The sequence below is a fragment of the Pan troglodytes genome, chromosome 10, assembly GCF_028858775.2.
Source record: "Pan troglodytes isolate AG18354 chromosome 10, NHGRI_mPanTro3-v2.0_pri, whole genome shotgun sequence".
Lineage (NCBI taxonomy): Eukaryota > Metazoa > Chordata > Mammalia > Primates > Hominidae > Pan > Pan troglodytes.
The window spans coordinates 61,452,668-61,465,091 of NC_072408.2; positions in this window are offsets into that span (position 1 = coordinate 61,452,668).

Sequence of the window (12,424 nt, forward strand, 5' to 3'; positions counted from 1 at the left end):
TTGTTTATTTATGATAAACATGGTGGAATAATTAGCTATGTGAAAAGCATTTATTTTAAATAGGTTCATGTGTCTTTTGATAAACAAAAGATCTACACATTTTATCTCTGTCCCTAGTACATTTATTCCATCACAGAACTTCTTAGTTTGAAAACATAATTTATATACACAGTTTGCCTTTTAAACTGGAATTTCAATCTTTCAACAAGTGTTTATTAAGCACTAACACTAGGGAAAAAAGCAGTTAATACAATAGAAATAACTCCTTTTCTCATGGCCAACCATCTACTACAGTGTTTCCTAAGCAGCAGTATTTTTAGATGTTGTCTAAAGGTACATAATTCTCTATAAAAATTTTAAAACACAACTTTCCACGATAATTAAAATGTATTTTATGCTGTCTAATATGATCATCACAGCCACATGCAACTAGGGTAGTTGAACAGAGACTTTAATTAACTAATTAATTAATTAATTTTTTTGAGACAAAGTCTCTCTCTCTGTTGCCCAGGCTGGAGTGCAATGGCTCCATCTCGGCTCACTGCAACCTCTGCCTTCTGGGTTCAAGCAATTCCTTTTCTCTGCTTCTCGAGTAGCTGGGACTACAGGCCTGTGCCACTATGCCTGGCTAATTTTTGTATTTTTAGTAGAGAGGGGTTTCACCATATTGGCCAGGCTGGTAATTTAATTAAATATTAACTTAAATATTAATTTTTTATATTAACTTCTCTTTAATGATTAGTGGTTATTGTACTAGAAAATGCAGTGCTAGATGTTCTTAGAGTTGATACTGCAATGCGAACTAGGCACTTGTGTTTGATTTTATGTTTATACCCAGGCTTGCGATGTTTGGAGGCCCAATGATAACATGGCTGACCATCCTACTGATAAATGTTTCCAAATGCATAATTTGAATAGTGAAAGATGGTGAGAGCTTTTGGGTATCATAAAACTATAGCAAATATGGACACTGGCCTGGTACAGTGGCTCACATCTGTAAATCCAGCACTATGGGAGGCCGAGGTGGGCAGCTCGCTTGAGCTCAGGATTTTGAGACCAGCCTGGACAACATGGCAAAACCCCATATTTACCAAAAATACAAAAAATTACCCGGACATGGTGGTGCACCTAGCTACTTGGGAGGCTGATGTGGGAGGACGGCTTGAGCCCAGGAGGTGGAGGTTGCAGTGAGCCGAGATCACACCACTGCAGTCCAGCCTGGGTGACAGAGTAAGACCTCATCTCATCTCAAAACACACACACACACACACACACACACACACACACACACGCACACACATAGTAAATAAGAATGTCTAACTGGAAAAGTCCAATGGCATAGTAGCAAGTATGCAAGCATTGCTTAAGTCTATTAATTTGCCTTGTAAATTTGCTTCATATATTTGTTTAAGAATTATAAACAAAAGCTAACTCAGTTTTATGCTGTACTTATTTAAATAAAAAATAATTTAAATATTTTATCAATGCTGAAGAGAACTTTTTTTCTCGAAAAGGGTCATTAGTCACTGAAATTTGAGAAATATTAGTCTAGCAAATAAGATGTAGTCACTGTGTTGGCATTATTCAACTAGCTTTGTGGCCTATTTGACTCTCACAACCACTCTATGAGGCAGTTATAACCAAGATCACCAATTTATAGCTTTGGAAAGAGGTTACTACTTCAGCAATCTGCTTAAAGTCCTATAGAACAAACAGTGATTCAGGGTTTAAATTCACATCCTTTTTATTCCAGAATAGTATATGCAGTATGCTAAGAAGAATAATGGCTCCCCAAGGATGTCTACCTCCTAATCCCTACAACTGGTGAATGTGTTACCTTAAGTGGCAGAAGATACTTTGCAGATATGGTTAGGTTAAGCACCATGAGCCTGTTCAGTAGGTCCAACATAATTACAAAGGGTCTTAGAAAATGGAGGACGGAAGCTCAGAATGAGAGAAGGAGACATGATGATGGAAGCAGAGGTCAGAGTGATTTGAGAAAGGGACCACAGGCCAAGGAAGGCAGGAGGCCTCTAAGGAACTAGGAAGGTTAAGGAAATGGATTCTGCTCTAAAGCCTCCAGAAGGAATACAATACTGCTGACACCTTGATGACATCCTTACAAGGTAGTTTAGGGTCCATTTCATACCCCTTTGTGAGGAGGGACTTGGGGGAAAGTGTAGGGAGGGATGTTGTGCTTCATTAAAAACCCCTTTCTTCCAGCATACATAGCAATAAAGGAGCATTCAATTCAGTAACATGTAGGACACTCTCAAGAGGATTTCTGATAAATACATTCTTCTCCCTCATTTAATTTCCAGTGATGTTTTATGGGCAATTAGTTACAGATTGGATACATACACTTTAAAGTGTTGAGTTTATTGATTCCATAATCTGGCTCAAAAACAACTTAGGTTTTTATTAGAAAACAGAAGAAAAAAATGAAATAGACACATTTGGTCCTGAAAATAGGTTGGAGAATCTAGGATGTTGTATAGAGACACACGCTCAGAATTATCCACCAACGATATTGTCACCCTCCTATGCCAACACTGAAAATGGTTGCCATTTTTCAGAAATGAATCATCTCTACTTTGCAAAATAATACAAAATCCTAGAGTGGAAAGTGAAAGAAGATAAAGGTAAGGGGTTAATTACTATCTTTTAAAAATAACGCTTTGTAAGACAAAATTGCTTATTTATGTTTTATTGAGGGCCAGGAGGGCATCTTCATCATATCACATAGAATTAGTTCTGCAAATAGTGTAATTACTATGCTTGTCTCATTATGCTGCTATTTTCTGGTTTTCTAGGATAAGGAGAAAAAATTATTGGCTGCCTTTTCACAGATTCCAGGTTTTAATTTCTCTCTAGGGTATAATTTGTAAGAATAGAAAATAAATCTGTTACACATTGTAAAAAATATAGAATCATAAACTAGTTTTACTTAAGTTGAATATATTCATATATACCAATAAGAGAAACAATACTATTAATTGTATTTATGAAAGACCCAAATTTACAAAGCCGAAGAGTATGAGTTTTTTATCTTTACATAAAACCTACAAAGATTTGTAAAGCAACTATAGATTACCATTTTACAGCTGAAAAATTTTGAGTCTAGAAAGATCAACATGCTTAAAGTCATGCAGATGGTAAAGTAGTTGAATCTAGAACTTGAACCCAATACTTGGCATTTTCTTTTGGTTTTGGGTTGCTTTTTTGATTCATTGGTGAATGATTTGGTAAATGAGATAGGTGCTCCTAACACCTAGGAAGTTAGAATTGTCCATTGGAATAAACAGCTGATTTCATTATAGAAACTTGGATAAGGTATTAGGAAAGGTTAAGAAAGGAAGCCACCATTTATTGTGCTGGAACTTAGAGGCCATAGATGTAAAAATTTAAACGTTAGTGAAACAATCAGTTCATTACCTAGACTATCTCCATAATTACAACCTTCTTTATATTTGAGTACTGTTACGTAAATTGTAACTGGCTATTCAATTTTATATTATGGTGATGGGTATATTGTCTAGGTAATGTTTGGTGATAGGTGCTAGGCACTTCTATATTATCTGATTGAATCCTCATAGCAACACTGAGGTACATATCATTTTACCACTAAAATCTGAGACTCACAGGTTGAATGCCCTTCCTGAAGTTATACAGCTAGAGAGTGGCAATCTAATAAACATTCTTTCCATCATGCTATTCCCTGCTACTAAGTTTGAAGGGAGTTACTAACTGTCTTACTCCATGACAGATTCCTGCAAATCAAGTAAAAAAAAAGATTCTTTGGAGAGGGCATGTATCATTGCTTTTCCATAAAAGTTGCCCTTCCTAAGTGATAGTTAGTTACAAGTGAATGATTTCTTTAAAAGAGTGAGCATCTTTGCCTTGTTCCAGTTCTCAAGGGGGATGGTTCCAGCTTTTACCCATTCAGTATGGTATTAGTTGTGGGTTTGTCATAGATTGCTCTTATTATGTTGTGGTATATTTCTTTGACGCCTGGTCTGTTAAGGGTTTTTATCATGAAATGATGTTAAATTTTACTGAAAGCTTTTTCTGCATCTATTGGGATGATCATATGGCTTTTGCTTTTAATCCTGTTTATGTGGTGAATCACCTTTATTGATTTGCCTATCTCGAATCTACCTTGCATTGCAGGAAGGAAGTCTGCTTGATCATGGTGAATTAACTTTTTGATGTGCTGCTGGATTCAATTTGCTAGTATTTTATTAAGATTTTTGCATTTATATTCACCACGGGTATTAGCCTGAAGTTTTCTTTGTTGTATCTCTCTCAGATTTTGGTATTAGGCTGATGAGGTAGGGAGGAGTTCCTCCTTTTTGATTTTTTGGAATAGTCTCAGTATGATTGAAACCAGTTCTTTGTCTTTCTGGTAGAATTTGGCTGTGAATTCATTTGATCCAGGGTCTTTTTGGATTGGTAGGGTTTTTTTAAATTAATAATTCAATTTCAGAGCTCGATATTGGTCTATGCAGAGTTGCAATCACTTCCTGATTCAATCTTGGGAGATTGTGGGTTTCCAGGTATTTATCCATTTCCTCCATATCTTCTTATTTGTGTGCATAGAGTTTCTCATAGTATTCTCTAAGGAGCTTTTGTATGTCTGTGTGATTAGTCGTAATGTCATCTCTGCCACTTCTGATTGTATTTATTTGGATCTTTTTTTTTCTTTATCTAGCTAGCAGTCTATTAATCTTATTTATTTATTTTTTGAATAACCAACTCTTGGTTTCACTGATGTTTTGTATGGATTTTTGCATCTCAATTTCATTAAAGTTCCTCTCTAATTTTGATTATTTTTTATCTTCTGCTAGCTTTGGAGTTGGTTTGTTCTTTTGTTTTCTAGTTCTTTTAGGTACAAGGTTAGATTAACAATTTTAGATCTTTCTAACTTCCTGATGAAGGTGTTTAGGGCTATGAACTTTCTTCTTCATATTGCCTTGGCTGCATCCCAGAAATTTTGGTAACTTATGTCCCTATTTTCATTAATTTCAATTTTTAAAAAAAAATTCTGCCTTAATTTTGATGTTCACCCAGAAGTTATTCAGAAACAAGTTGTTCAATTTCCAGCCTGTGGTCAATCTTAGAATATGGTCTATGTCCAGATGATAAGAATATATATTCTGTGGTTTTTGGGTAGAGTGTTCTGTAGATGTCTATTAGGTCCAATTGGTCAAGTGTCAAGTGTAAGTCCAGAGTTTCTTTGTTAGGTTCCTGCCTTGATGATCTGTTTAATGCTTTCAGTATGGTGTTGAAGTTCCCCACTATTATTGTGTGGTTGTCTAAGTCTTTTTGTAGACCAGGAAGAACTTATTTTATGACTCTAGGTGCTCCAATGTTGAATAGTCAATGAAATAGAAAACAATCTTAAAGGTATCTAGAGAAAAGGGTCAATTTATATATGGAGGGAAAACCATCAGGTTAGCAGCAGACTAAATTAACATAGTTAAGGCTTCTTTTTGGATTGTACCCTTTATAGTTATGCAATGTCCTTCATTGTTCTTAATTTTCATTAAAGTCTAAAGTCAATATTGAGAGGTTTTCTGTTCTAGAAATTCAGTTTAGTTCTGTATTAAAATGGTTTTTTATCTAACTTAAGAAGAGCTATTCCTGTTTTTTGTTGTTGCTGTTGTTTTCTTTTTGCCTGGTTGATATTTCTCCATTATTTCACTTTGAGCCTGTGAGTGTCATCACATCTGAGATGGGTCTCTTGAAGACAACAGATGGTAGGGTTTGTCTTTTTTATCCAGCCTGCTACTCTGTGTTCTTAAATGGGGCATTTAGCTCATTTACATGCAAGGTTGATAATTATATCTGTGATTTTAATCCTGTCATCATGTTGTTTGCTAGTTGTTAGGTAGACTTGATTGTGTAGTTGATTTAGCATAACTGTGGGCTATGTGCTTGTGTATTTTTGTGGTAGTAGGTGTCATTCTTTTGACCCCATGTTTAGCATTCTCTTAGGAACCTCCCATAAGGCTGATCTAGTTGTAATGTATTCCTTCAGCATTTGCTTGTCTGAGAAAGATTTTATTTCTCCTTTATGCATAAAGTTTAGTGAGGCAGGATATGAAATTCTTGGTTGGAATTTCTTTTCTTTTAGGACACTAAACTTAGGCTCCCAGTCTCTTCTGGCTGAGAGGTCTGCCACTAACCTGAGAGTGTTCCCTTTCTAGATAACTTGACCCTTCTTTCTAGCTGCATTTAAGAATTTTTTCTTTTGCATTGACCTTGGTTAATCTGTTGACTATGTGCCTTGTATAATACCTTGACTAGGTTCTCTGTATTTCTTGGGTAAGCATATCAACCTCTCTAGTGAGATTAGGGGAATTTTTGTGGACTATATCCACAAATATATTTTTCAAGCTGCATATTCTCTCTTCTTCTCTCTCAGAAATGCCAATGGATTGTAGGTTTGCTCTCTTTATATAACCCCACATTTTGTGGAGGTTTTTTCATTTTTCTTAATTCTTCTTTTTTAAAATTTTTGTCCCACTGAGTTTAGCCAAAGAACTGATCTTCTGGCTCTGAGATTTTTTCCTCAGCATGGTCTATTCTGCTGTTAATACTTCCTAGTGTATTACAAAGTTTTTGTAGTGAGTTTTTCAGCTCTAGAAGTTTAGTTAGGTTCTTTCTTAAATTTGCTATTTCATCTTTCAACTCTTAGATCATTTTACTGGATTCTTTAGTTTCCTTGGATCAGGTTTCTACTTTCTCCTAAATCAGTGAGTTTCCTTATCATCCAAATTCTGAATTCTATATCTGTCATTTCAGTTGTTTCAGAATGGTTATGAACTATTGCTGGGGAGCTATTATACTTGTTTGGGGGTAAGGGGACTGATATGCTTTGGCTGTGTCCCCACCCAAATCTTATCTTGAATTGTAGCTCTTATAATTCCCATGTGTTGTGGGAGGGACCTGGTGGGAGATAATTGAATTGTGGAGGCAGTTTCCTCCATACTATTCTCATGAGAGTGAGTAAGTATTATCAGAACTGATGCTTTCATAAGGGGGAGCCCCTTTTGCTTGGGTCTCATTTCTCTCTTTGCTTGCTTCCAAGTAAAATATGCCTTTGTTCTTCCCTTGCCTTCCACCATGATTGTAAGACCTCTCCAGCTATGTGGAAAGGAGGTCCATTAAACCTCCCTTTCTTCATAAATTACCCAGTCTTGGGTATGTCTTTATCAGCAGCATGAGAACAGACTAATACAGTAAATTGGGACTGGGGGTAGGGTGCTGCTGTAAAGATACCGACAGATATGGAAGCGACTTTGGAACTGGGTAACAGGCAGAGATTGGAACACTTTGGAGGCTCAGAAGAAGATAGAAAAATATGAGAAAGTTTGGAACTTCCTAGAGACTCTGAGGGCTCAAATGACAGGAAAATTTGGGAAAGTTTGGAACTTCCTAGAAACTTGTCGAATGGCTTTGACCAAAATGTTGATAATGATATGGACAATGAAATCCAGGCCGAGATGATCTCAGATCTCCATCTGAGATGAGGAACTTGTTGGGAACTGGAGTAAAGGTGACTCTTGCTACAATTTAGCAAAGAAATTGGTGGCATTATGCCCCTGCCCTAGAGATCTTTGAAAATTTGAACTTGAGGGAGATGATTTAGGGTATCTGGTGGAAGAAATTTCTAAGCAACAAAACATTCAAGAGGTGACTTGGGTGCTATTAAAAGCATTCAGTTTTAAAAGGAAACCAGAGAATAAAAGTTCAGAAAATTTGCAGCTTGATGATGGGATAGAAAAGAAAAACCTATTTTCTGAGGGGAAATTCAAGCCAGCTACAGAAATTTGCATAAGTAATGAGGAACCAAATATTAATCCCCAAAACTGTCTCCAGGGCATGTCAGAAGTCTTCAGGGAAGCCCCTCCCATCATAGGTCCAGAGACCTAGGAGGAAAAACTGGTTTCATGGGCCAGGCCCAGGGCCACCCTGCTCTCTGAAGTCTAGGGACTTGGTGCCCTGGATTCCAGCTGCTCCAGCCATTGCTAAAAGGGGCCAAGGTACAGTTTGGGCTGCTGCTTCAGAAGGTGCAAGCCCTAAGTCTTGGCAGCTTCCACATGGCATTGAGCCTGTGGGTGCATGGAAGTCAGGAATTGAGGTTTGGGAACCTCTGCCTGGATTTCAGAGGATGTATGGAAACACCTGGATGCCCAGGCAGAAGTTTGCTGCAGGGGCAGGGCCCTCATGAAGAACCTCTGCTAGGGCAGTGTGGAAGAGAAATGTGGGGCCAGAGCCCCCACACAGAGTCCCTACTGGGACACCACCTAGTGGAGCTGTGGGAAGAGAGCCACTGTCCTCTGGACCCCAGAATGGTAGATCCACTGACTGCTTGCACCATGTACCTGGAAAAACCACAGACACTCAACGCCAGCCTGTGAAAGCAGCCAGGAGGTAGGCTATACCCTGCAAAGCCACAGGGCAGAGCTGCTCAGACCATGGAAACCTACCTCTTGCATCATCATGACCTGGATGTGAGACATGGAGTCAAAGGAGATCATTTTGGAGCTTTAAGATTTGACTGCCCTGCTGGATTTCAGACCTGCATGGGGCTGGTAGCTCCTTTGTTGTGGTCAATTTATCCCATTTGAAACAGCTCTATTTACTCAATGCCTGTGCCCCCATTGTATGTAGGAAGTAATTAACTTGCTTTTTATTTTACAGGCTCATAGGTGGAAGGGACTTGCCTTGTCTCAGAAGAGACTTTGGACTGTGAACTTTTGAGTTAATGCTGAAATGAGTTAAGACTTTCGGGGACCATTGGAAAGGCATGACTAGTTTTGAAATGTGAGGACATGAGATTTGGGAGCGGACAGAGGTAGTATGATATGGTTTGGCTGTGTCCCCACCCAAATCTCATCCTGAATTGTAGCTCCCATAATTCCCATGTGTTGTGGGAGGGGCCTGGTGGGAGATAACTGGATCATGGGGGCAGTTTCCTCCATACTGTTCTTGGTAGTGAATGGTAGTGAATAAGTATCAGAAGATCTGATGGTTTTATAAGGGAAAAACCCCTTTTGCTTGGTTCTCATTTCTCTCTTTGCCTGCTGCCATGAAAGACATGCCTTTGTTCTTCCCTCACCTTCTGCCATTATTGTGAGGCCTTTCCATCCATGTGGAACTGTGAGGCCATTAAACCTCCTTTTCTTTATAAAGCACCCAGTCTTGGGTATGTCTTTATAGCAGCTTGAGAACAGACTAATACAGGGGCTCTGGCTTTTTGTACTGACAGAATTCTTGTGTTAATTCTTTCTCATTGGGGAGAGTTAGTGTTTTTTTAACTGTGGTCTAAGTTGAGTATAGTCAGTTGGCTTTGCTTCTGGATGCTTTCAGAGGGCCAGTGCTCTGTATAGGATTTTTATGTGTGAGTGAATTAGTGTGCTTGGTTCCACAGGTGTCTATATTATCAGAAAAAATTTTTGGTGTTGTAGTTTGAACCGTAATCCAATAGATGACACTTAGGAGTAATGAACCATAGCTAGATTAATGCTCAGCCTGTGGGTTCTTTTGTACTTCCTCACATTAGCAAGCATCCTTGGCAGGGGGGTAGTAGGGGAGAGAGATAGCCCCCTCACCAGGTTTGCTCCTGGGCCTTGGGGGAGTGCCCTCCAGATAGCTGGTGCTGCTCCTGCATTTCTTTTGTCAGATGTTCTGAGCTATGGTGGCACCTTGGGCAGAGACTCTGGCAGGGAGATATGCCACACTCTCTTTGGATCAGCCCTATGGAGGGAGGCATGCACCACACCTACCCTACCCAGAAGCCCATGCCTCTTGTTTCTCTCATTGCTCTGAGGGATAGGTCTTCTCCCCTGCTTGAGTATCAGCCACACACCTTGGCTCTGTACTCCTGAGTTGTGCACTGCAGCCCTAGGGGCAGTGGGACATCTTGGGGTTCAGGTTCTAGTTCCAACTCTCCTAGGGGATCTTATATGCTCCTGGGTCACCAGAAAAGCACTCAGGTGCAGCAACATACTCAGGCTGGGCTGTGGGGGCTACACTGTGTACCCACTCCTGCAGCTCTCCTGCAGGATGACTAGGCATGGACCCTGGGAGGGACCAGCAGGTATGAAGCCTTGTAGAGCAGATGTGTCTCAGTCTCATAGGGAAGCTAGCCCCACTGTCTCCTGGCTTGGAGATCAGCTGGGGCTTTGCCTCCTGGAGGAGAATGGGGATCTCTGAGGAATTGGCATCTGTGGCCATTGTCTGCTGCACTTGCCTGGCTCACAAAAGCTCCCAGGTCCCTTGCTGTCCAAAGGGCTGTCTCTACCTGTTCCCCAGGGAAATCCACTGCCAGCTCACACATCCATGGGAGATACAAGGTTCCCTGTAGCTAGGATCTTAGAGGTCTGCTGCAAGCATAATGCATCCCTCAGTTCCCTCACTCACCCCTTTCCCAGGAGCCATTTGGGGCCAGGAACTAAACCTGGCATGTGGACACCCCACACAGGGTTCTCACCTTCCTCTCTCTTCAACCTGGTCTTCAGCATTGCCTCTCCATCCACTCTTAGTGTTTTATCTCCAAAGATCTGCCCAAATTATGATGGTTTACTCAATAATTTGGTCTCTCTTGGTGGGAGTGGTGCTTCTTGACTGCATCTAGTTGGCCATCCTGTGCCCTATCCCCTGATGTGAATGATTTTCTTTCCTGTGATACAAATTGGTAATAACAGAACATTTTAAGGGAGCACTGCTAAAGTTTCAGGAAAACCTTTGCAACAGTGGGCAGATGAAGGACATACGGTGACTCTGGTAGAGATAACCCCAGGGCCAGCCAGTGAACAAGGAAGCCATTACAAACAAGGCAATGGGTGCCAGTTATGCTGACAAACACTGCTGACATAGGGGAGTTGGAAAACAAAGTTTTGTTCCTGAGAAAGGTACACATTACAGCATAACACTCTTATTATAGCATTAAAGAAAGTTGAGGAGTAGTATACTTAAAACCACTGTGCCAAAAAAGAATGTTCCAGACTCTTTGGGATGCATCTCATTTAATTCCTCTAAAGTAGTGCACATGGATTTTTTTTCTGTGCATTGCTTGAAAGTAATGTGACAGTCACATGAAGTGAAGCATAAGTTGTCTGTTTTGTTCTTTCATGTATTCTGAACATATATATCAGTTTCTAGCACACAGTAGGCTCTCAATAAATGTTTGCTGAATGAACGAATGAATCAATAGATCACTGCATGTAAGCGGTCTTCAGTAATTACACACTTAGCAGTGCAATTTATTTAACACATAAATATAGCATCTACTTTTAGTACAAATGGAAAAGACTTCAGGAAAAATTTGGTCTAACCTCCCCATTTTGTAAATGAAAATGAGGTCCTAAGAAAAGACACGGTTTAACCAAGGTTACACAGAAGCTGGAAATCTAGGCAAAAATAGAGAAAAGGATTATCAGCTACCAGTTCAGGTTTTGTCCTCCCCCACTTCCTTTTGTATCTATAATGTAACTAAGCAACATCTATAATTTGATCGAAGGAGACCTCTAGAAAAGAAGCAGCAATTGATTGTTGTATACATATTTAAAACTTAAGCTAATCTTGGGTTGTCCATTTTTCTTCTAAAGCTTAGGCTCAATGACTGCTACTGTCCCTTCTGTCTCTATGCTGCTTCATTTAAATGCCACATCAATGTATGGGGACGGGCTTTGATTACACATGTATGTGCTTATCCTTTCCTCTTTTAACAGAGTGGGATGACGTAGATTGTCTTGATTTTTGAAACAAAATTGGGATTTACAGAAGGTAAAATGGATAATTTATTATTACACTTGCACAGTACAAGACTTATTGCTAGAGACTGAAAGCTCACTTCTTTTCTCAGAGGTAGCTGGATGCTGTTGAGTAGAGTTGTGGGCTGTACATATTCCTGTGTGGTATTTAGCATGTTTGTCTGATCTAATTTGTATGAAACTAGTGTGCAGAGTGGAAGGGGTGACTACCTCCCCAGAAGGTAGAATACTAACGAGTTTCTTTGTTATGTCACTTCATATACATTCAGGCTGATTTTCAAGTTTTATTAGATCATACAATTTTGGAGAATGTATCAAAAAGTAGTTAAGAAGGTGGGTTTTAGACTTAGGCAAGCGAGGACTTGAACCATGTCTCTAACACATCTTTAGCATACATGTGTAAAATGAAGAAAATAATATGAACAAGCAAATAATAAATAAACAAGTATTTATTACTTTTAAATAAAATAATATCCACCAAGTGCTTAGCATAATACCTCTTCCATATGCCATCTTTTTTTGAATTATTATTGTTCAAATTTTCTGTTTTATAAGTGAGAAAAATTGGAAAATCAGGGAGCCACCTCATACACATAACTAGAGACTCAAGACTCGGAACTAGTTTTCTGATTCCATAGATT